Source organism: Octopus sinensis, linkage group LG2 (genome assembly GCF_006345805.1).
Source record: "Octopus sinensis linkage group LG2, ASM634580v1, whole genome shotgun sequence".
Lineage (NCBI taxonomy): Eukaryota > Metazoa > Mollusca > Cephalopoda > Octopoda > Octopodidae > Octopus > Octopus sinensis.
This window is the reverse complement of record NC_042998.1, coordinates 147907332-147930063: the sequence shown is the minus strand read 5'-3', so window position 1 is coordinate 147930063 and position 22732 is coordinate 147907332. Positions and strand designations below refer to the sequence as shown.

Sequence of the window (22732 nt, the reverse complement as noted above, 5' to 3'; positions counted from 1 at the left end):
GGTACATTATATATTGCAGAGATCTTATTACAGTGTAGTGAAAAATACATGTGTAAAATATATAAACACTTTTACTTCACTATTTTATTTCTTCCCAGCTCCACCCACATCACTCCACTCTGATTTTAAAGGTGAGTAGTCATGCAGCTCCTTTACAATAAGAAAACTATTCTGCTCTGGCCCCTTCTTTCATACTTTAATCCCTCATCTTCAAGCATAAGACCAGGGATCAGCATTGCAAGTTGTATAGCAGTCTCACAAGTGCTGATGGCACAAAAAAAAGAACCCAGGACATTCTTTAAATTGATTGGCATTAGGAAGCACACACAGCAGTAGGAACTACACCACAGACAGTGGATCCTAATGCAGTCCATTGGCCAGTCAGATCCTGCGAAACTGTCCAATCCAAGACAGTATGGAGCATGGATATTAAATGAAGATCATGAAGAAAATAAATCTTTATTTACATATTGTTACATATTTTTCTTGGCACTACAACAGAAACTTCTAATTTATTCTTTTTATAAAGGGCTTTCAACATTCATTTTAACAAAATAGAGATTTTCCCATTATCTAAGACCATTTCACACCATATCAAACCTCAGATGCTGAGGTATGTTCATATATATACGTTATATATAACTGGGTATTAGTATTTTTGGTCGATAACTGAAGAAGAATTAGGACCCTTGTGTCTGTCCTACATGGACGTTTTGTAGTATTTACTGCATTTTTCATTTATGGAATGACTGAACACCACACCTCCCGACTTTTGTTAACAGTAAATTAGTATATATTTTTTGCAAATCTTTCTGTCTTTTTTTCTCTTTTATCCTAATATTCCTTTTCTAGCATCCCTACTTCCTCTCTCCCTTTCTCTCCGCTTCTCACAATTGTAGACTTTCTCCCTTCCTTCCCCTGTTCTCTCTCTCTCTTTCTCTCAGCCACTCTCTCTCATCCTCCTTTCCTTCTGTCAGCTGCTCACACATGACCCTTGAGTGATTTTCTATTTTTTGCCTTTTTGCCACCAGAGACACCTAGCATGCTGGTCAGCTTTTTCTCCTTTCTAACTAATTCTTTTTTTTTTATATCCATTTGAGGATTTCTTCCAGGTGTTAACCTTCATTCTTGTGTTTGGTCAAAAGGCTTTATTTATTTTCTTCATCTATCATTTCAAATTACATGTTTACTTTCGTACGTCCACCCTGAATTGTTTTGTTTGCTCAAGCCCTAATTCTACGCAAATCTTGTGGGTGCCACCAATATATGAATTTCCCAGTCTTATCGTTAAAGGCACAAAACTGGGTATTTGTATTTTTGGTCAATAACTGAGGAAGAATTAGGGTCCTTCTGTCTGTCCTATGTGTACATTTTTTAGTATTTAATGCATCTTTCATTTATGGAATAACTTAATGCCACACATTCCAACTTTTGTTAACAGTAAGTTTATATATGAAAATAGGAAGAAAAGCATAAAAATAACATATCTAAAATTTATCAGGTTAACTAAAATATTTTTAATCATCATCATCATTTAGCGTCCGCTTTCCATGCTAGCATGGGTTGGACGGTTCAACTGGGGTCTGGGAGGCCAGAAGGCTGCACCGGGCCCAGTCTGATCTGGCAATGTTTCTACGGCTAGATGCCCTTCCTAACGCCAACCACTCTGTGAGTGTAGTGGGTGCTTTTTACGTGCCACCGGCACAGGTGCTAGATGGGGCTGGCAAACAGCCACGGTCGGATGGTGCTTTTTACGTGCCACTGGCACGGGGGCCAGGCGAGGCTGGCAATGGCCACAATCGGATGGTGCTTTTTACGTGCCTATGAATATTGAAATCTTTTTCTTATAAAACAAACATGCCATATATTTTTATTATTTCTTGTAAGATTTCAAAAACAAACTATTAGTTGTATTTTCCATTCAGATCATTACAATTCCCAACCAAGAGTCAACTGATGTCCTGTACCATACAAAATTTGCTGCAAAGTTTTGAATATAGTATCATGCATACTTCTGCAAAGGTGTGGAAAAATTCAAGTTCATTTATAACAAATTTAAGCACTAAATTAAAAAGGCATTTTTTCTGGGTTGGGACAAATATTACTCATCTCTAGAAAACAATTGTAGTACTAACCTGCTATTACTTAACAATGAATCACAAGCTATGAAAATAAGTTTTTCACAATACCAACATAGTTGTTCTATCTTTAACTACATCTAGAAAACTTCAGTTCTCTTCCCAACTAAAACTGTCAATTCAAACTAATAATGATAAAAAAATATTTTCATTGTATTTTAAATCTAAAATTTTAAGGATGCCAACTCTTTCCTAGTTATTGTCTATTCTACGAGATATTTGACAAGTACACTAACAATTAGTTATTACTTTTAGACTATTTTACTCAGTCAGTAAATAAATTTATATACTCTTCACTTCAATTTACTAGCATCAAATAAAAAAAAAAGCCTGCTCAAAAAGCTATATTCTAATAAATTTCCTTTATTAAAAGCAATCTGCCTATTTTTTAGCCAGTGAATCACAAAATACTATTTAATAATTATATTAAAGACTATATTACTTTACAAATTATCAAGTACTAAGTGAAACAACAACCATTTCTTTCCACACTAAATACACAGTATCTGATTGATATGGAAATTACTGGTATAGATATTAAAAGCCTCAGCTGGATAAATATTCCATTGAGTGGAATAGTGAACCCCAGAAAGTGCTAAAATATTTAAGCAGCATGGCATATAGTCCTAAAAGTAACAACAAAATATCTAGACTAGTGTCCTATTGTAACAACTAAGTCTATTTTACATACAGTTATACAGGTACTAATATTTTTATCTCCTGCTATAGTACAGTATACTGTTATCTACATGTTAATAAGTAATCCAGGTGTAAATGAAAGACTATTTGAAAATAACCTCATTAACAGTATTGTATGTAAAGTTCCAGTTCAGTTATGTGTACTTTAAGGTTCTACCTTTAGTTTCTTATATCTGAATTATATAAAAACTTAACATGGAAATTTGACAAATCCTTTATGCAAATATTTTGGTGAACTGGATTCAAAAACATTTATGATGTTCTAGAGAATTATGAAAGCAGTAAAAAGAACTTCAACTCAAATTACAACCAACAAATTTGTACTACAAAATAAAAACAATGTTAGTATGTTAGTTAGTTAGTTAGTTAATTTGGCTCAAAAGCAAATAGCAAGGCCATGTAGGGGGACATGGAGTTAAGTACAGGGTGGTGTTCATGTAAAGAGTTCAGGCCACTTGAGGTCCAGGGAGGCTTTGAACAAAGCGGTCGTCGGCATCTTCACCATCTCGTCTGGCAGCTTGTTCCATGGATCCGCAACCCAGACGGAGAAAGCTCCTCTCCTTCGATTGAGATGAAATCGTCGCAGGTAGAGCTTTTCGGAATGACCCCGCAGCCGACGCTCCGGAGCAGGAGTGAAGAACAGCTCTTTCGAGAGGTTACACTTCCCGCTTATGATGTTGTGGGCGAGAATGAGATCACCACGGCGGCGGCGTTTTTCAAGAGAATAAAGGTCGAGCGTCCTCAGCCTTTCTTCGTAGGACAAATTTTTGAGACCATGAACCAGGCGGGTAGCCAGCCTCTGGACTCTTTCGAGGTGCTGTATGTCTTTGAGGAGATAAGGAGAAGAGGCTTGAATCCCATACTCCAATATGGGTCTCACCAGCGTGACATAGAGTGGCAGGAATATGGCTGCTGTGAGCATTCCGAATGACCGTCGAATCAAAAACAGAATTCCGCGCGCTTTTTTGGCAGCATGGACGCACTGGGCCAAAGGCGAAAAGGAGGAATCCACCAAGATACCCAGGTCCTTTACCTGATCGGTCCTCTCCAGCAGCAGACGACCCGGCTCGAAATCAAGTTGAGTTGCAGGAGTAGAGCCGACAGGCAGATGACAGCACTTTGACACGTTCAGACACAGGTCCCAATCGTTAGACCACTTCCAAATTTGGTGGAGGCATCGACGAAGATCCTCTATACTACCGCGAGGAGCGACCAGTTTGATATCGTCGGCAAATAGAAGGGTGTGTTGCGTGAGGTCGTCGGGCAAGTCATTTATGAAGACTAAGAACAACAAGGGCCCAAGCACTGAACCTTGAGGCACGCCACTGCTCGCACTGGAGACGTCGGACCGCGAACCATTAACTTGAACTTGGAAGGAGCGATCTGAGAGGAAGGCACCAACCCATCGTACAATATCCGGATGGAAACTATATGCCTGAAGCTTGACAAGTAGTAGGCGGTGGTTTACCGAGTCAAAAGCTTTGGCAAAGTCCAATAAAACGATGTCAACAGCATCACTATCATCGAGGATGCACGTCACCAATTCTTCCATTACTAGTAAGTTGGTCAAGCATGATCTCTTCGGCACGAAGCCGTGTTGGGAATCAGTGATCGAGGCTGTGCTTAGGAGGTGGAGCATCATACTTTTTCTTAAGGATGGTTTCGAACATCTTGCTGATTATTGATGTAAGGGAAACCGGTCGGTAGTTAAGCGGGTCTTCGCGGCTCCCTTTCTTGAAAATTGGGCAGATTATCGCTGTTCTCCAGTCTGCAGGTATAACACCCGTCGCCAATGACATATTGAATAGTCGTGTTAAGGGCTCGCAGATGACCGGAGCCAACGCTTTGATAACCCGTGGGTGTATGCCGTCAGGGCCGTGACCCTTGTTGACATCGAGGCCTTGAATAACACGTTTGACTTGGTCCCGCGTGATGATCAATCGAAGCATTGGAGGTACCGATCTATCAAATGGAGGGGGTTCACGACCATCATCTTGTTTGAAAATAGTTGAAAAAGCCTCGGCAAATAATTGACTCTGTTGATAAGGGTCCTCAATCGATACGCCTGTTGAGTCTACCAATGTTGCAATCTGGTTGTTCAAGCGGGAATTCCGCTGGACATGGGCAAAGAAGGTTTTTGGATTGCTACTGGCATTTGCCGCGATTTTGTGTTCATAACTGAAGCGTTCTTTTTTTTCAATTTTCACGGCTCGGTCTCGTTGAATTTTGTACACCTCAAAAGCTGCAGTCGAATCCAGATTTTTGAATTCAGCCCAAGCAATATCTCTGAGTCGACGTTCTCATTTAACCTTCTTTGTCACCCAGGGCTTGTGTTTCTTCCTCTTGGGAAGTCCAACGGGAACTGCCTGGTCAGTCAAACAGATTACATATGCTTTGAGGGATGACCATAGTTCGTCAACTGAGGACAACGTCATCAGGGAACGCCAGTCCAGAAGCGCGGAAGCCTCGGTTAGAATTTCAAGATTAATTGCAGAGAAGACTCTACGTGGCAGCGAAGTAATCGTGGGCGTGGAAAAAGTTGTGTGCATGATGAACTTCAGGACCGCATGATCACTCTTGGCAAGAGGGGCGCACACAGATACGTCTGTCACTGATCTTGGATAGCGGGAGAATACCAGATCTAGCATAGATGGCTGCTGCCCAGACCGATGCCTTGTCGGATATTCAACATGTTGCGATAGAAAACAATCTTCAGCCACGTCAAGAAGGGCCTGGCCGAACCGGGAAGATGTTGTACAAATTGATGCGGGCCAATCGATCGTGGGAGCGTTGAAGTCGCCTAGTACCAAGCAGTCATGCAAAGCTGAAACGAATCTTATCGCCTCGAGTAGATGAGCATCGTCCTGGGGGTCGGCTAGAGGCAGCCTGTAGACAGCCAACACGGGCAGGCAAAACTCAGATAGGCTCAGCTTGCAATAGATGGCATCGAATTTGGTTGTAGGTTGAGCATTTGTGGGTAGAATACCGCAGGACGGTTTGTGCTCAGACTTAACATACACAGCAACACCTCCACCTCGCCTTTTTCCTCTGTCACATCTGAAAAGGACATAGCCCTGCAGGTGGATCTCTAAGTCCTTTACTGCTGGAGTCAGCCAAGTCTCGGTGATAGCTATCACATCAGGGGAGTCGCGTAGGGCCAGTGTAAATAGTTCACTGAACTTTGGGAATAAGGAGCACGAGTTGGTGTAGACGATGCTGAGCTGTGAAGTCTGAGGGGCGGGAGTTGGGGAACAAGCAGAATAAAGGGCATCAGAGATAGCATCGTTGACGGGGGTATCAACTATCAAGCTGCTGATGGGGGGGGGGGGGGTATCCATGCTTCAAACTACCTTCAACCTACCATTGATACAATCCATCATCACATCTAAATTATTAACCACAACTCTGCAAAAATCCCAGCTGCATTCCTTTCTCTACCTCACCTTCTATTCTACCCTCTCCAATATGCCATTCACAATTTCCATTTTCTCAAATCCAACCTGATTATGCTCACTCTTTTAGACAATCTCAACCTATGTAACCTCTTTCCACACCCAACATGGATTATCCATTTAATTCTACTGCAGAACCTATTCTTTGAATCTCTTACATAATCTTAGGTCTTCTTTACAAGTTAAGGGCACTTTCACTTGTACCTCCAGTAATGTAAATTATTGCATAAAATACCAGCTCTGCATTGTTGAAGCATATGAATTAATCAGATGCAGATTAGTATGTGCAACATAACAGCCCTGAATATCTGAAACCTATTGCATACATTCCAATTCTACTGACCATTCCTACTATGACCTTTCAGGCTGGACTTCAACACCAAAGTTCATCACCCATTGGATACCCTCATAAATAACTACTGAACTTACATTTGAAGACATTCTCTCCCATTGAAATCAACAATCAATTATTTTACTTCAAACTCCGACTCCTTTCACTTTGCCCCCCCCCCACACACACACACACACATACCATTTGACTCTTACACTCACCTACTTATAGCATACTAACATCCTCACATATACTTGCTAACACCTACTTGTAGTTCTCTCTCTCTTTCTCTCTCCTTTTGCACGAGACCAACATTCTGCTCATCATCCATCTCTCCAACAAGAAACCATGCACTCACTCAGGTATACCTTATCATCATCATCACTTACAGAAACAACCCTCTCTTAAATTCTCTTTTTCTAGGTTCAAAAATGTTCATAAAATGCTTCAAATGTCCTCATATTTTCAAATGTTCATAAAATTCCCCATTTCCAAACGGTTTATTACACTGTGTTTTCTTTATTTTTTCATATAATTTTACTCCATTGGCTAATTTTTGCTGATAGAGACACGAGTGGATTCCCAGAATCTGAATTTCATTAAGATCCTAGAACTAATTACCAACACGAGCCTTCACTTCAGTAGCAGAGAAGAAATAGAAGGGCCCAGTGAAAAGAAATAGAAAATCAATACCAGTGCCATAAGACAAAATGTGAAATTATAAACAGTTACATACTTGATAAGGAAACAATCCTGAAATCTATGGTTCACTCTGAGTATTTGTATAACAGATTTGTATAACAGATAAGTTATGAAGGTATGTTAAGATAGAGACAGTTTAAAGATATAGATATTGGCAAGAGAGTCACCAACAGCAAATGAAGTTGTTGGAAGTTTGAAGAAATGCCAGCTAAAAGAAGTTCTGAACAAAAGATGAATTAAATCAAGGGTTGGTAAACTTTTTATATTACTGTCATTTTTGTGGAATCATTATCAAGCCCTAATCATGTAAATTTTTTTTAAATAAAATTGAAAATAATAAAATTTCTTGATTTAAAAACATAGTTCTTTCATTCTTGAGTCATTACCACTTTTTAATAGGAAATATTTGAAGAAATTTGATGAAAATACTTAACGAAATTGATAAATATTTCATCATATTGATGTAGTTGAAATACCAGCCCCCTTGGATAGTCACATAGACTCCCCCATGGATCAGCACTTTTGCCAATCCCTGAATTAAATAATACATGTGTCAAAGATATTATGTTGATGAAAGTATAGTTAGTCAAAAGTTGAAAGTAATTTACACATTTTACTGCCTCTTAACAACAAGAGCTTTAAAGGTTGGTGCTTAGTTGTGGCTTCAAGTAAGCAAGCAGATGAGAGATAAATGTTCCCTTCAATGGGCTATGAAAATCTTCAGTAATACTCCCAGATGATCTAGTACCACTGATTCCTAACAAGCAAGTTAATTAAATCCAACACAAAAACCACGATAGTACAGTGGAACTCACGCCTGTGAAAATATTTGATCTTTTCATTTCTACATCAAAACCAAGACCTTTGTTATATTATGAGATTTTGTATAATCAATGGTATGAGAGACAAAGACACTCTGAACATCAGTTAAGAAAGCAACTTTATTAGTATTGGCAACAGGATAAACTACAATGTAAATGTACTGAGCTAGAGATAAGCCAAGGAAAAATACAGAGCAAAATAATTAGATCAGATTTGAGCATGTTAGATATGATAGGTGAGATGACAGAGATAAGGCCTAATGAAGATATATTATACTGCAGATTTGCCCCTGTGTTGATATAATACAATGGAAAAGTAGCCAGAAACAGGGAAATATCAGAAATTCCACATATGTTTGTGATGCACAAGAACAATGAAACAAAAATGAAACATTAAAAAGAAAATTATACAAATGGAAAGAATTTAACATAAATGTTAAACAAGGAGTGAATAGTAAAAGAGTTCATTTTGAGATGAATGAAAATTTGAAAAATGATTATAACTGATTTCTAAAACAATACTTATATATATGTATATATATATATATATATATATATATATATACACACACACATATTCTTTTATTTGTTTCAGTCATTTGACTGCGGCCATACTGGAGCACTGCTTTTAGTTGAGCAAATTGACTCTAGGACTTATTCTTTGTAATCCTAGTACTAATTTTATCGCTCTCTTTTGCCGAACTGCTACATTACGGAGACATAAACACACCAGCATCAGTTGTCAAGCGATATTGGGGGGACAAACATATACATATATGACAAGCTTCTTTCAGTTTCCATCTACCAAATCCACTCATAAGGCTTTGGTTGGCCCGAAGCTATAATACAAGAAGACACTTGCCCAAAGTGCCATGCAGTGGAACTGAACCCAGAACCATGTGGCTGGTAAGCAAGCTACTTACCACACAGCCACTCCTGTGTCTATTCATCACTCGCTCAGTCGGTCGTTGCCAACAATAGTTGCTGCAGCTACTGTGGTGGTAGCAGGCAGAGCAAGCAGTGTGGAGGAGCGCATGTTCCCCGAGGTACCAATGCAACTGCTGCCGCCACTGCTGATGGGCTCAAATAAAGTGCTTGCATATTCAGAGTCATATGCACAATTACAAGAATTATCACACTCAATTCTTAAAAACAGTTAAAGGAAAATTAAAGTAAAGGACTTAAGGATATAGCTAGTTTCCATGATTTGCACATGTTCCTCCAATAATCCCTGTCCTCCATTGTTGACTTCAATGCAGAACAGGCACTATTGGAGGAATGTCTTTGCAGATCAAGGCAACTAACTATATCATCATGTCTTTTACTTCAATTTTCCTTTAACTGTGCTTCTGATGATGATGATGATATTATTATTATTATTATTATTATTATTATTATACAGTGATTAACCCTCTAGGATTCAGATTTCTCTATCAAATGTAATGTTTATGGATTCACATTGTTTTAAATTAATCATTAATTGTATTGTAACTTCCAGATTTTGATAATGTGATTGTTTACTTTTAGAATGACATTGTAGGGTAGGTATGAAGGGCAAAATTTGGCCAGTTTTAACATAAAGCAGGTAAAATATTTTGGCCAGATGTGGCCAGTGTGAATGCTAAAGAGTTAAGACTCAATACTAGAAGCACACAGTTCATGAATTGAAACTAAATGAAAGAGACTTTCTAAATCAAGATGCAATGCAGTTTTAGCTGAAGACAGTCACCATATCATGTTACAAAAGACATCACACAGAAATAATTTGCCTATTGCCTTTTAAAGGCCCCACAGAATTAGAATCCAATACAGCAAACTAATGAAACATCTATTATACAATAAAACTGCTGCTTGAACAGTAAGGTAGAATTAGGTATAACTGTTGGGTGTATTGGGCCAAGACACAGTACAAACCAGCCAGCTGCAACATCTACATCACTAAACACAGCATATGTGATTGATGTTGAGTAAATTGGTGTACAGTACAGATACATGTTCCACAAATTTGCAAGATTATCCAACCTAGCATTATTAAAATAAATACATTGAAATCATCAGACAACAGAAATATTTGGTGAATAAAAGTTTGCTTTGGAATATGTAATGTTCAGAATTAATTTATCTGGAATATAAGTTTGGTCATAATAGCTTAATTTTATTTATATATATTCATATATAAATGTACATACACAAAGACATGATTGTGTGATTAAGAAGTTTGCTTCCCAACTACAATATTTTGGGTTCAGTCTCACTGTGTGACACCTTAGACAAGTACCTTCTACTATATCACCAAGCAAACCAAAGCCTTGAGAGTGGATTTGGTAGACAGAAGTTTAACGATGTCCATTGTGTGTGTGTGTATGAGTGTGCACGTGCGCATGTATGTACTATTTTAGGAGCTCAAGGAAGCTATAAGTTGATGAGTGCACTGCACCTTCTAGTAGAAATAGTTGTAAGCTTACAAAGTTGATTACATAATTCCTATTCCCTTGTCATTTATTTAATTTCATATTCTGTACTTGACTAGCACTTTAGTCCGAAGCACATATATATATATATATATATATATATATATATATATATACTGAGTTAACACCAGTTGTTAGTAATGCTACACCTAAGCGAAATCTTAAAATATATGTAAGTCGATATGTGTGTGCATGCTTAAGTGTGTGTTTGTCTATACGCATCTTTACATTATTTGAGAAGTATAAATGAGCACCACCATCATGCAAATCATTTCATTCAATTTCAATTTTCCATGAAAACCTGTTTGACCATGGGGAAAATAAGGAAAGGTAACAGGGAGGGCATACAACCATAAAAAATTTGCCTCAACAAATTCTGTCTGATACATGCATGGAAATGTGAATGTTGAAATATCATCATCATCATTTTAACATCCACATTCATTCAAAATAACAAGAGTTAAAAAGAAATTGAGATAGTACTGTTACCAACCCTGACTTGTTTTTTCAAGAAAGGAAATCTTATTCCAATGAGGTCCACATGTTGTAAAAGCCCTAGGTTACAGGACATTTTGTTTACAGGAGATGTAAATGCTTCTCACTGGTTTTGCTGACATTATGGCAAAGACAAGTGGAATATACATAGATAAGTACATATCTATATTAAAATCCTCCATACAACTTTTTATCTCTTTCTCACAAGGCACTGGTCAGTCCAGGGCTGTATTACGTTATAAATTAGCACAAAGTTAAATTTCATACAATTAGTTCCTAAATTGTTAAGGGTAATGATATACAAAACTGAGAATTCACTTTACAAGTGTCATATAATCTTGCAGACAAACCACTATATACACATCTGAATTCAAAATATGTTTTTCTGGAGTGTGGAATATCCAACTTTAAAAGTATGGTGCATTTCAAGTATACATACAACAAACATTTTGTACAGACTCAAAATTACATTTTGACCTGAATACACATTTTTAATTAAAAACCAGACAGACAAAGAACATTATAAAAAAATTACTTTGGTTCTTTGATTCTGGTTTCCTTTTGACATTTACTTCAACACTAGCATGGGACTGAAATTTTTGCATATTTTGTGTACACTGAGTAAAAATATTAAGACCAAAGATTTTCTCATATAAAAAGTGGCACTAAAATCTTTATTATCTTGAAATAGGATAGCTGAAGGGTTGAGATAGGCCCAAAGGATATTTTGTCAGATGTTCACTGAACACTCTTTATTCAGAAAAGAAAAGGGTATATATAGTTTACCTGCTGAGAAGAGATGCTAATCTCATTTCATAATTTAGTAAAGTAATGTTAAAAATAACTGCTCTTAATATGAAAATAAAAGCAACCAAACTGTAAAATATGAAGGCATAAATGAGCTTGGAAATTATTTCTCTCATTTCAACAGCTACCCAACCCCTCATGATGCAAACCTTACAAAAAATGATAGCTATACAAAAAAATAAATTAGATAGTTTATAATTACTATTTTTCGAATTAAATGAAAGTAGAGCTCATAATTTTAAAATGTCACATTTCTTAAATAAATGAAACAAAATCAGTTTTTAAAAAAGAACCAAATATAGTTGACAAACATCTAAAATGACAACAAATATAAGATTTAATGAAAAATTTTGATGTTAATGAGATTATTAATATAAAGTGTCATAATTTGAAAACAAAACTTGTTTTCTAATTTTTCTGTCATTCATCTCAAATCAAGAGCTAATAAAAGAAATACTATCTATGACCCTGTCCTTTTTTTTTTTTTATGTCTTTTGTGTTGACTCCAAAGAAATCAATACTCCTTTAAATCATCAAGATCATAAAGCTGGTATAGTTGATTAATACCCAGATTAGGATGTCTATGGTACATTGTTTGGTATATCTCTATTGGAAGTTTACATGCCTCTAAAATTTTCAACCTGGCCTTTCAATTACATTGTCCCTCTCTAGTGTGAACAAAATATACCACTATCTCTATGATAATGTTCAATTGAAAAAAAACCAGCATTTTAATCATTGAATATTTAAAGTTTTAATATTTTCAAAAGGCTGTGTGGCTTCAAAGCTTACTTCAAAACCATTTGGTTTTGGGTTCAGTTCCACAGCATGACACCTTGGGTAACTGTCTTCTACTACAGTCCCAAGCTGACCAAAGCCTTGTGAGTAGATTTGGTACACAGAAACTGAAAGAGGATCATGTGTGTGCATGCATGTTTGTGTGTACTCTTGTCTTAACATCATGAGAGGGTTGTAAACGAGTATCATAAAAGTGGTGTTGTTCATTCCCAGTTTTCTATGAAAAGTATGTTTGGCTAAGAGGAAATATTATATTGCTTGGAATCAGGTGGGTTGGCTGTCCTTCCTGTAGAAAATATGCCTCAGCAAATTTTTTCAAAAATGGAGAAGTGGATGCTACAACAATGATGATAGTGATGATGATTAAAGGAAGACAAATCTACATCAATTAAAGCATCATGTTAACATTAGGGAAATGTAACCTCAAAATAGTTTGTAATTTTGTAATTACACAGGTTAGGCCCATCTTATGATATTCCTACTTTACAAACAAAAACCAGGAAGATTAACAAATAAGTCTAAATACAAATTTTCACTCGCCATCAATTTATCCCGTCATCACTTCAGTAGGTTTTTTTTTTATTGATTAACTTATACTTGCATGTCTTTCAAAGCCAATATCAGTTGAAGAGCACTTGGTTTAAACATCACACTAACTCACATTAATGTATCTAAAATTATTTTATCATAATATTTAAATTATCTATGTATAATATTTTTTTTAAATGTTAAAGTAGCTCACAATAGAGAAGTTTTTTTGTCTTTTCATGGTTCACTCTGTAACTCTTGGCACATTTACCTTAAAAGCTATATCTTTGTATTTTTTGTTTAATTAGTATTATTTGACCTTAAAAGGGAAAACAGTACTCATCACCTTTGTTCAACTTGAACTTGTTTCTACTGCTAATTATAAGGAAGGTGTAGGTGGGCAGAGAGTTCAAAGAAGTTGTAGTTCTGGGAAGGAAAGACCTGGTGAAGAGTTTAGCACAGGAAGTGAGATAGTATTGATGCTTAGAGGAAGACAGGCAACAAGTGGACTTTGAAGGGAATAGTGTGCAACAGTTCAAAAGAGCACAAACCATTATGATCTGCAATACTAACTACAGAAAGTCAGCCAGTCACCTGTTCACTTATCAATCTGGTGGCCACACAAGCCACATTGACTACATTCTCACCAGAAAGTGGGAAAGATGGTTGCTTATAAATGCAAAGTCCTTCCCATGTGAAGAGTACACTCCTCAACATAGGCTAGTCATTAGTGACTTCAAACTCTAGGTTAGAAGGATGTGAAGAAGAAAAGAAAGATCTGAAAGCTTAAAGGTCCTCTGAATAGTCAGAGATTTAGAGACATTCTAACTGAAGCATTTGACAAAAAGGAAGAGGAGATAGTAACCTATATATAACATGAAGGACAAATGGAGATTCCTACAGGACAACTTAATAAGGACCATTGACCAAATTTGGTCCAAAATTGGACCAAAGTCCCCTCCAAACCTAAAGTGACATGGTAGAAAAACAGGGAAGTACACAGGGCCATTAGAGCAAAGAAATTGGACTGGAAGAGTGGTGTTAGCAGAAAACTATATCATAAAGCTAGAAGTCATATGTTTAGCTAGGGGGGAAAGCAGAAAGGAAAAAATTCACCAAAATTCAGCGGAGTGTGGACCAGGGGCTTGAGGTGTTCCAAATTGCAAGATAGTGTGACAGAGAAAATTTTGTGATGTAGGAGAGAAGTGCATTTGCAAAGATGATGGTTCACTAGCAGTTAGTGATTCTGCAAAGAAAGAGGCCCCGAAATGTCACTATGAAAAGCTGTTAAATGTAGAGAATGTATGAGAGAAGAGTCTGCCTATCGGAATCAACAGTAGCCTAGCAGATAAAGCAATTGAGGATATGAAGACAGAGAAAGCACCAGGCTCACCACAAATCACCACTGAGATGCTTAGAATATCTGGTGGAGTAGGATATGGCCTTGTCACCCATATAGTTAACCAGTTTGTCCACAAGGGAGTAATACTCAATACCTGGTGTAGCAGCATTGTAGTCAACTGCTAGAAATAACTACAAAAATAACTATAGCGGTATCAAATTGCCGGCTGGACCAGGTGACAGAAGTCACAGAAAGGGTCATAACTCAGTTTGGTTTTGTGCCAGGAAGAGGCACTACTGATGCTATCTTCCTAGTGAAGCAAATGCAGAAGCATTTAGCCAAAAATAAATCTCTGTACTCATCTTTTGTCAACATGAGCAAAACCCGCTCCTTTATCTGGTGGTCGAATGTGGAAGCTAGAGATATATGAGTGGTTGGTGAGAGCTGAATAAGCCATGTACAGGGAAGCTGTCAATAAGGTGGAAGTCAGTAATGACTATAGCAAGGAATTTAGTGTACAAGTTGGAGCTCACCAAGGATTGGTTCTCAGCCCACTCTTGTTTATTATAGTCCTTCAGACCCTAACAGAGGAATTTAAGACTGGCTGCCCTTGGGAGATCCTCTACACTGATGACTTTGTACTTATTGTTGAATCACTACCAAAATTAGGGAAATTTAAAGTGTGGAAGCAAGGCTTCGAATCAAAGGGCTTTAAGGTTATGTAGTAAAGAGCAAAGTCCTAGTACATAGGAAAACAGACAAATAATTAATCCCTTCAGGGAAATGGCCTGCTTAATATGTAAAAAAAAGTGTTGGTAGAAACTCCATTCAGTGTAGTACCCAGTGCAAACTATGGATATATGAGAAGTGCAGCAGTATCATAGGAAGGTTAACAGAGAAAGTAGTCTTTGTGCTTAGCAGTTGTGCAGGTACAATAAACACTAAGAATGTACAGAAAATAGACTTCCTCAAATGTCCAGTGGTAATGGTGGTCCCCTTCAAAGTAGTAGATAGTTTCCATTATCTAGGTAACCAAATTAGCAGTGGAGGAGGAAAACACAAAGTGTAATTGCTAGAATAAGAATAGGCTGGGCAAAGTTCAGAGAGCTACTACCTTTGTTGGTAACAAAGGGCTTCTCCCTCAAACTAGTCTGACAAATAGTTAGGTGACTCGCTGGTCCAATACCACAACAAAAGTATCCAGTGTGCACTGTGAAGTGGTTGGCATTAGGAAGGGCATTTAGTCATAGGAAAAAACTGAGGTGGAACATGAAGGTCTGACTCTTCATATCATGTCAAACCATTCAACCTATGCCAGCATGGAAGACAGACATAAAATGATGATGATGCAAATTTTAACTTTGAAAACTAGAATACATACTTGAAAAAGATAGCCAATTGTTTATTATAAACAATATTAATAGCAAGAGCAGCAGTGTGCAGAAATGATAGCATGATGAACTAAATGTTAATATTCAGCTTCATTATTCTATAGACCAAGTAGTTTTCGTTTTTGGCTGTGTTTCTGTAGATGGATGCCATTTCTATCACCAGCCAAATTACAACATGTACTGAGTGCATCTTTATACCTTAAAATTATCCATCTACTATACTGCTGTCAACTTGACTGGTTGACCCCTCTGCTAAGCCAACTTGTGGTAGGCCCTCTTTTTCCAGTGCAATCTTCTTAAACAGCTATTCCATACCTCATTATTTACAGCACTGGTAAGGACAAGTGCACCACTCTCATACCTAATACACTTCTTGCTAACATCTCAATTTTCACTGGCACACTGCCTTGCAATCTGAAATATCTCACCTCTGATCATTACATCTTAGAACACTGGCAACCATCTTAACTTTGGTTTCCTCCAAAACTAAGTGTACTTAACGTCTAATTTCCTCTTACTACTTGATATTGCTCCTTACTATCCCCTTTCTTTCAAACTCCACCCATAGGGCTGTCCCACCACTACATCACCCTCTTTTATAGCTAGGACCATGCCCCAACCAGAAGTCCAGTTTGCCACCATTAACATATCTTCCCATATATCCTGTAAAGTAGCTGGTTCAACCTCACCCTATATCTTGTTTTATGCACCAATTAATACTTATCTGAACTGACTGCTGGTTGGTAGTCTGTCCCAGAATCCATCAAACTTATACTTTGAAGTTACTAACCCAAGTTTATGTTCAGCAGGAAAAGACTTAGTATTCACAACCTTTTATTTATCCCTTTCTGGATGAGTAAGAAGTCTATCTTGCTTCTGTGTTCACCTAATTGGTATGATATATATATATATATATATAATGATATATACTTTCCCTTATCTATATCTTTGTTTTTCTTCTTTCTTTCTTTCCTTTATTCCTCTCTTCCTGTTTTTCTTTTTTTATTATTTTATTTTTCTTCTTACTTTCTTCTCTTTCTTTTCTCTTTTTCTTTTTCTTTATTCCTCTCTTCCTGTTTTCGATTTGACCCTAATACATTCCCTACTTTTAGGTCACTTTAAATAAAATCCTTGATTCAATAACACAGTGTATAAACTCTATACTTGGAATGACCAATTTTAAATACTATTGGATTTTACTCATAAGGTATTGAAATCTTATATGTATACCTTTCTGCCTAAATAATGGATCTACAAATATAATATCCCTACATATTTCACACCTATTTTCATTCCTCCACTTCACTCTCTATTTCATATCTTACCTAAATCAACTATTACTTAACGATCCCCTCACACCTTCTCCAATGACAGAATAAAATAAATATCCTGGAAACAGCTGTAGGACCTTCTATCTATAAATGTTCTAAAATCTACACAGCCTTGATTTTTTTATCTCATTATGAAAAAAAATTTATATATATATATATAGTTAATCCAAACAAGAAAGCACAAAAAAACACAACACGAGGACGTGGAACAAATATAGTATTATTGGATGCTCAGGAAAGAAGGAGGGCTTAACGTTTCGAGCGGAGCTCTTCGTCGGAAACTTAGGAGAAAGAAAGATCCAGAGAAGGGAAGACAGAGGGAAAAAAATCGCCAACGGTACACACGAGGTCACATTTTGAAAGGATATATATATATATATATATATATTATATATATATATATATATATATATATATGTATATATGCATATGTTTTATTTTATTTATTAATTTATTATATGATGGAACGCACGCATCCATTTCTAAGTAAGGTTGTTCTTAATGTTAATAATGATGCGCACTCTTAACCTTTCTGTCCCCCTCCCTTTCTCAGCCTTCATTCTTTCGGGTTTCCTTTTCTTCTACCTTACTGTCTCTCCCTCTCTCATTCTTCATTCTTTCTGGTTTTCTCTGCAACCATTCCCTTTTTTCTCTCCCTTTCTCTTGCTCCTCCTCCTCCCTCTCGTCGTTGACCTGCGATGAGAGCTCTGCTACTGTCTTTCTGACCTGGCTTCCTTCAAGTGTAGATGGCATTTTCTGTGGCTCCTTCGCCGTTCTCAAAAATAGCGATCGTAATATTTTATCTCGTTCGGCTTAACAGACCTTTTTGTCTGTGTTACTGTTATTCTCCTTGTCCTGTCTTTTATTGTTTATATTTTGTACTGTCGTTACTGTCCTGTTTTTGTTACCATTTTTACCCATCCACAAAAAAATCTCAAATTTTATTTAATTTGCTTTTCGCGGGAAGGAATGTTTCATTAAAGTCGTGTCTCGCCTTGACCTTCGAAACGCGGAGTAGATGAAACAAAGGCGACTGAAGAAGGGGAATTTTCTTTGTATTGTATGTCCTGTACTCTATTTTTTCGTTGTTTAAGAAGAATATCCATTTCCTTGGTTTTGTGTTTATGTTTTCATTTCTCATTGTGTTCGACATTTTTTGGCGTCCTGTACCCATATATGCATGTATATACACATGTAGAGGTAGGTACGTACATATATGTATGTATATATGCATATGTTTTATTTTATTTATCAATTTATTATTTATATATATATATATATATATATATACATGATATATATCTGTAAATTAATATGTTACCGTTATTCAATAGCCAAGATAAAACTCTGATTTTCGGATGCCGAAGTGGAAATCCACAACACCATCTCTTCGGTTGGCCAGAGAACCGAAGAGATGATGTTGTGGATTTCCAGTTCGGCATCTGAAACTCAGAGTTTTATCTTGGCTATTGAATAATGGTAACATATTAATTTACAGATAAATTTCCTCTATTTACATAATATTGAGGTCTCTTTCTTTCTTTTGTTATCTTACCGTTTTTACCAATATACATGACATATATATATATATATATATATATACATGATATATCTCTATATATATAAAACTGAGAATGTGAGTCTGTCTGTCTGTGTGTTTCCCTAAAACTTGAGAACTACACAACCAATTTCATTCAAATTTTACACATGCCTTACTTAGGGTCCATGTAGTTTCATGACCAAAACAAATCTTCAACTTCTTGCCTAGGGCGAGCCCATAGCAATATCATATCTTCTCCACTATTTCAGTATTACTTGTTAAAAGTGAAACAAAAACATTTCTCTATTTTATGTCAGATACTTTCACTTTAACAATAAAAATTAGAGATAATAATAACAATTGAATTATATGTAGTAAGTAATAATTAAAATCAAACTAAAGTATAATATAATCATAACATAACAAAAGTAAAAATAGCAATTGGTATAAAATTGCATCAATGACTTGAACTTGAATAAGTGGTTTCACATGAATGGGAATAAATTAAAAATAAAATTAGTGTGCAGAAATGAAATAGTCCAGATGGAGCTGTGCACATACCGTTTACCACGGCTTTTACATTAGATTATCTGCTAATTAGCTAGCATTAAGTATCTATATGAAGTTTGGCTGTATGTAATGTCTGTTTTCTCGAACAGCTGCTTCTACTGAGTACTGCTGTTGGTTTATTTCTTATACATAAAGGACTATAGCTTCAACTGCGTACTGCTTTTTGATTCACCGTAAGGTTTGTTGTTATTATTATTACTGTTTAACTATTGTTATCACGTTTGTTGGTTCCTCGAAAGAGAAAGGTTGTAGTGTTGCATTTGTTAAATAATTGTAAACTGTAACCCTCCCCCTTTGGGAGAAGGAGCTTTGGTTATTGTTTAAAAATTGAATTGTGAGTCTGTTTGGGGAAATTGACAATATTTTCACTGTTTATATGGAAGCATTTTCGTTAGAATGCCTTTGATAGAAGACAGCCCAAAAATGAAAAAAAAGATTTGAACACCTGGAGGAAAGCACCATTGAAAAGTGTCTTGGTGCGACTACGAAAGATATCTAACCAGAAGCGGTAAATTTGCCAAAATAGAAGCAAGGTTCGAGTCAATGGAGCGTGCAAGGGAGTACTCGACTTGAACATTGCAAAGTGGAAATATTTTATTTTTACCTTTATATCTGGGACGTAGGACGTCCCGGATAAAAATTTAAAATGTCCACCCAGAAGTAGAGGTAGGCTAGATTGTAGCCACACTTCTATACAAGAGGGAGGACTATTGATCGAAATTGCAAGAGGCGGGCCTACAATTACAGTCTGTTATATATTTTGAGTATTGTTATCACTAGCGATATCAAGATAAAACTTTGTATTTTATATTCTGTGTAGATGTATATATATATAGATGTACATGTAATATGCACACATATATATATGAACTAGCACTATGACCCGGCAACGACGGGTCATAATGCTAGTATATATATATATATATATACATGATTGATATATATATATATACATATATATATATATATATATACATATATATATACATGATTGATATATTGAGTATGGAGTGGGCTTTGCAGTAAGGAACAGCTTGCTGAATATGATAGAACCAAACAGCGGTGGCTCTGAGCGACTCCTAGCACTCTGCCTTAACACCACTCATCAGTGTGTACGCTCCAACGCTGTCCGCCACTTCGGTCACCAAGGATGAGTTCTACGAGAACCTTGCATTGACCATCAGGAATATACCAAGTGCCAAACAGTTTGTTTTCCTGGGCGACTTCAACACCAGAGTGCGTGCAGACAACGCCTCGTAGCTCTCTTGCCTTGGTTCGTTTGGAGTGGGAAAACTCAATGAGAATGGTCAGCGACTGCTCGAGCTTTGTGTCCTTCACAACCTGTGCATCACCAACTCCTTCTTCAAAACGAAACCCCAACACAAGGTCTCCTGGAGGCACCCACACTCAAAGCACTGGCACCAACTGGATCTGATTGTAGTCAGGCATGCTGCCATAAAAAACGTTCTCCATACATGCTCTTACCACAGTGCAGACTGTGAGACAGACCACTCTCTAGTATGCTGCAACCAAAAAGGTTCAACAGTGCAAAGAAGCCGGGGACCTTGATCTAGTGGAACAGTTCGCAGAGGCCTTTGAAGAAGTATACAATGCATCACAGGCCAGAGAAGTGGAAAACTCTGCGAGACACCATCCACCGCACCGCCCTGGCAACTTTTGGGAAGAAAACCTTGAAGCCACATGACTGGTTTGACGCCGAGTCATCCGCTATGAACCCCATCATTGAGGCCAAGCACGCTACACTCACAGAATACAAGCAGTCACCCTCTGAGAAAAACCTGCAGATTCTCAAGGCGGCCAGGAGCAAGGTTCAGAACATCGCCAGGCGCTGCGCCAACAAGTACTGGACAGAGTTCAGTGGGAGGATTCAGGCAGCTGCTGCAACAGGCAACATCAGAGTCATGTATGAGAGTATAAACAAGGCGCTGGGAACAACGCAGAGCAAGAACGCACCCTCAAATTATTACTGACCGAGTCAGGTAGATGGAGAAATGGGTGGAGCACAACTCTGACCTCTACTCTGGAGAGACAACAGTGACTCCTGCAGCCCTTGACGCCATGGAAGAGCTCGATGCAGAGCCTACCGTAGACAAGCTCAGTAAAACTGTTGACAGTTTAACTGCAGGCAAGGCACCAGGCAGCAACAGTATTCCTCCAGACCTCATCAAGCACTGCAAGTCTAACTTGCTACACCCCTTGCATGAGGTTCTCTGCCAGTGCTGGAAGGAGGGAAGCATGCTGCAAGACATGAGGGACGCTAGAATCATCATCCTTTACAAGAACAATGAGGAAAGAAGTAACTGCAACTCCATCCAAGCGGGATCACTGCCAGAGCAGTTGTCTGGCTTCCATGCCAGTGGCATGTAAAAAGCACCATTTCAGCGTGATTGTTACCAGCGTCGCCTTACTGGCACTTGAACAAAACATTCAAGCAAGGTTGTTGCCAGTGTCACTGGAAAACACCATTCGAGCATAGCCGTTGCCAGTACCACCAGACTGGCCCTCATGCCGGTGGCACGTAAAAGCACCCACTACACTCTCGAAGTGTTTGGTGTTAGGAAGGGCATCCAGCTGTAGAAACTCTGCCAGAACAGATTGGAGCCTGGTGCAGTAATCCGGTTCGCCAGTTCTCAGTCAAATCGTCCAACCCATGCTAGCATGGAAAGCGGACGTTAAATGATGATGATGATGATGATATATATATATATATATATATACATGTATATATATGTATATATATATATATATATACATATATATACATGTATATATATGTATATATATAATATATATACATATATATATATATATACATACACACATATATACTTATATATATACATACATACACATACATACATATGCATACATACATACATATATATATATATATACATACATATATATACATATATATACATACATATATATATACATATATATACATATACATACATATACATACATATATATATACATATATATACATATACATATATATACATATACATATATATACATATACATACATATATATATATACACTAGCAGTATCGCCCGGCGTTGCTCGGGTTGTAAGGGAAATAACTATATAAGCATTTTTGGAGAGTTATAGCCAAAAAATAGCAAAAAAATGCATTAAAAATTGAAAAAAAATTAAGGTAAATTTTTTTTTTTAAATCGTTGACACATCGTAGATATTTTTAGAGAGTTACTTCCCTTATATAAAAGCGAAAAAATGCATTAAAATGGAAATATATGATGGTAAATTTTTTTTAAATCGTAGACTCATCGT

General features: G+C 37.0%; 1 protein-coding gene and 1 long non-coding RNA gene across 10 annotated transcripts in view; one reads left to right on the top strand and one right to left on the bottom strand.

Annotated features, from left to right (window-relative positions):
- LOC115229044 (casein kinase I) overlaps positions 1-22732 on the bottom strand; it is a 258460-nt gene that overhangs the window by 162605 nt on the left and 73123 nt on the right. The gene's annotated exons all lie outside the window — the stretch shown is intronic.
- On the top strand, positions 4681-20656 carry LOC118761954. The gene is made up of 3 exons (XR_004997753.1): positions 4681-4692; positions 19656-19661; positions 20421-20656. It is a non-coding gene; the product is annotated as an uncharacterized LOC118761954 (long non-coding RNA).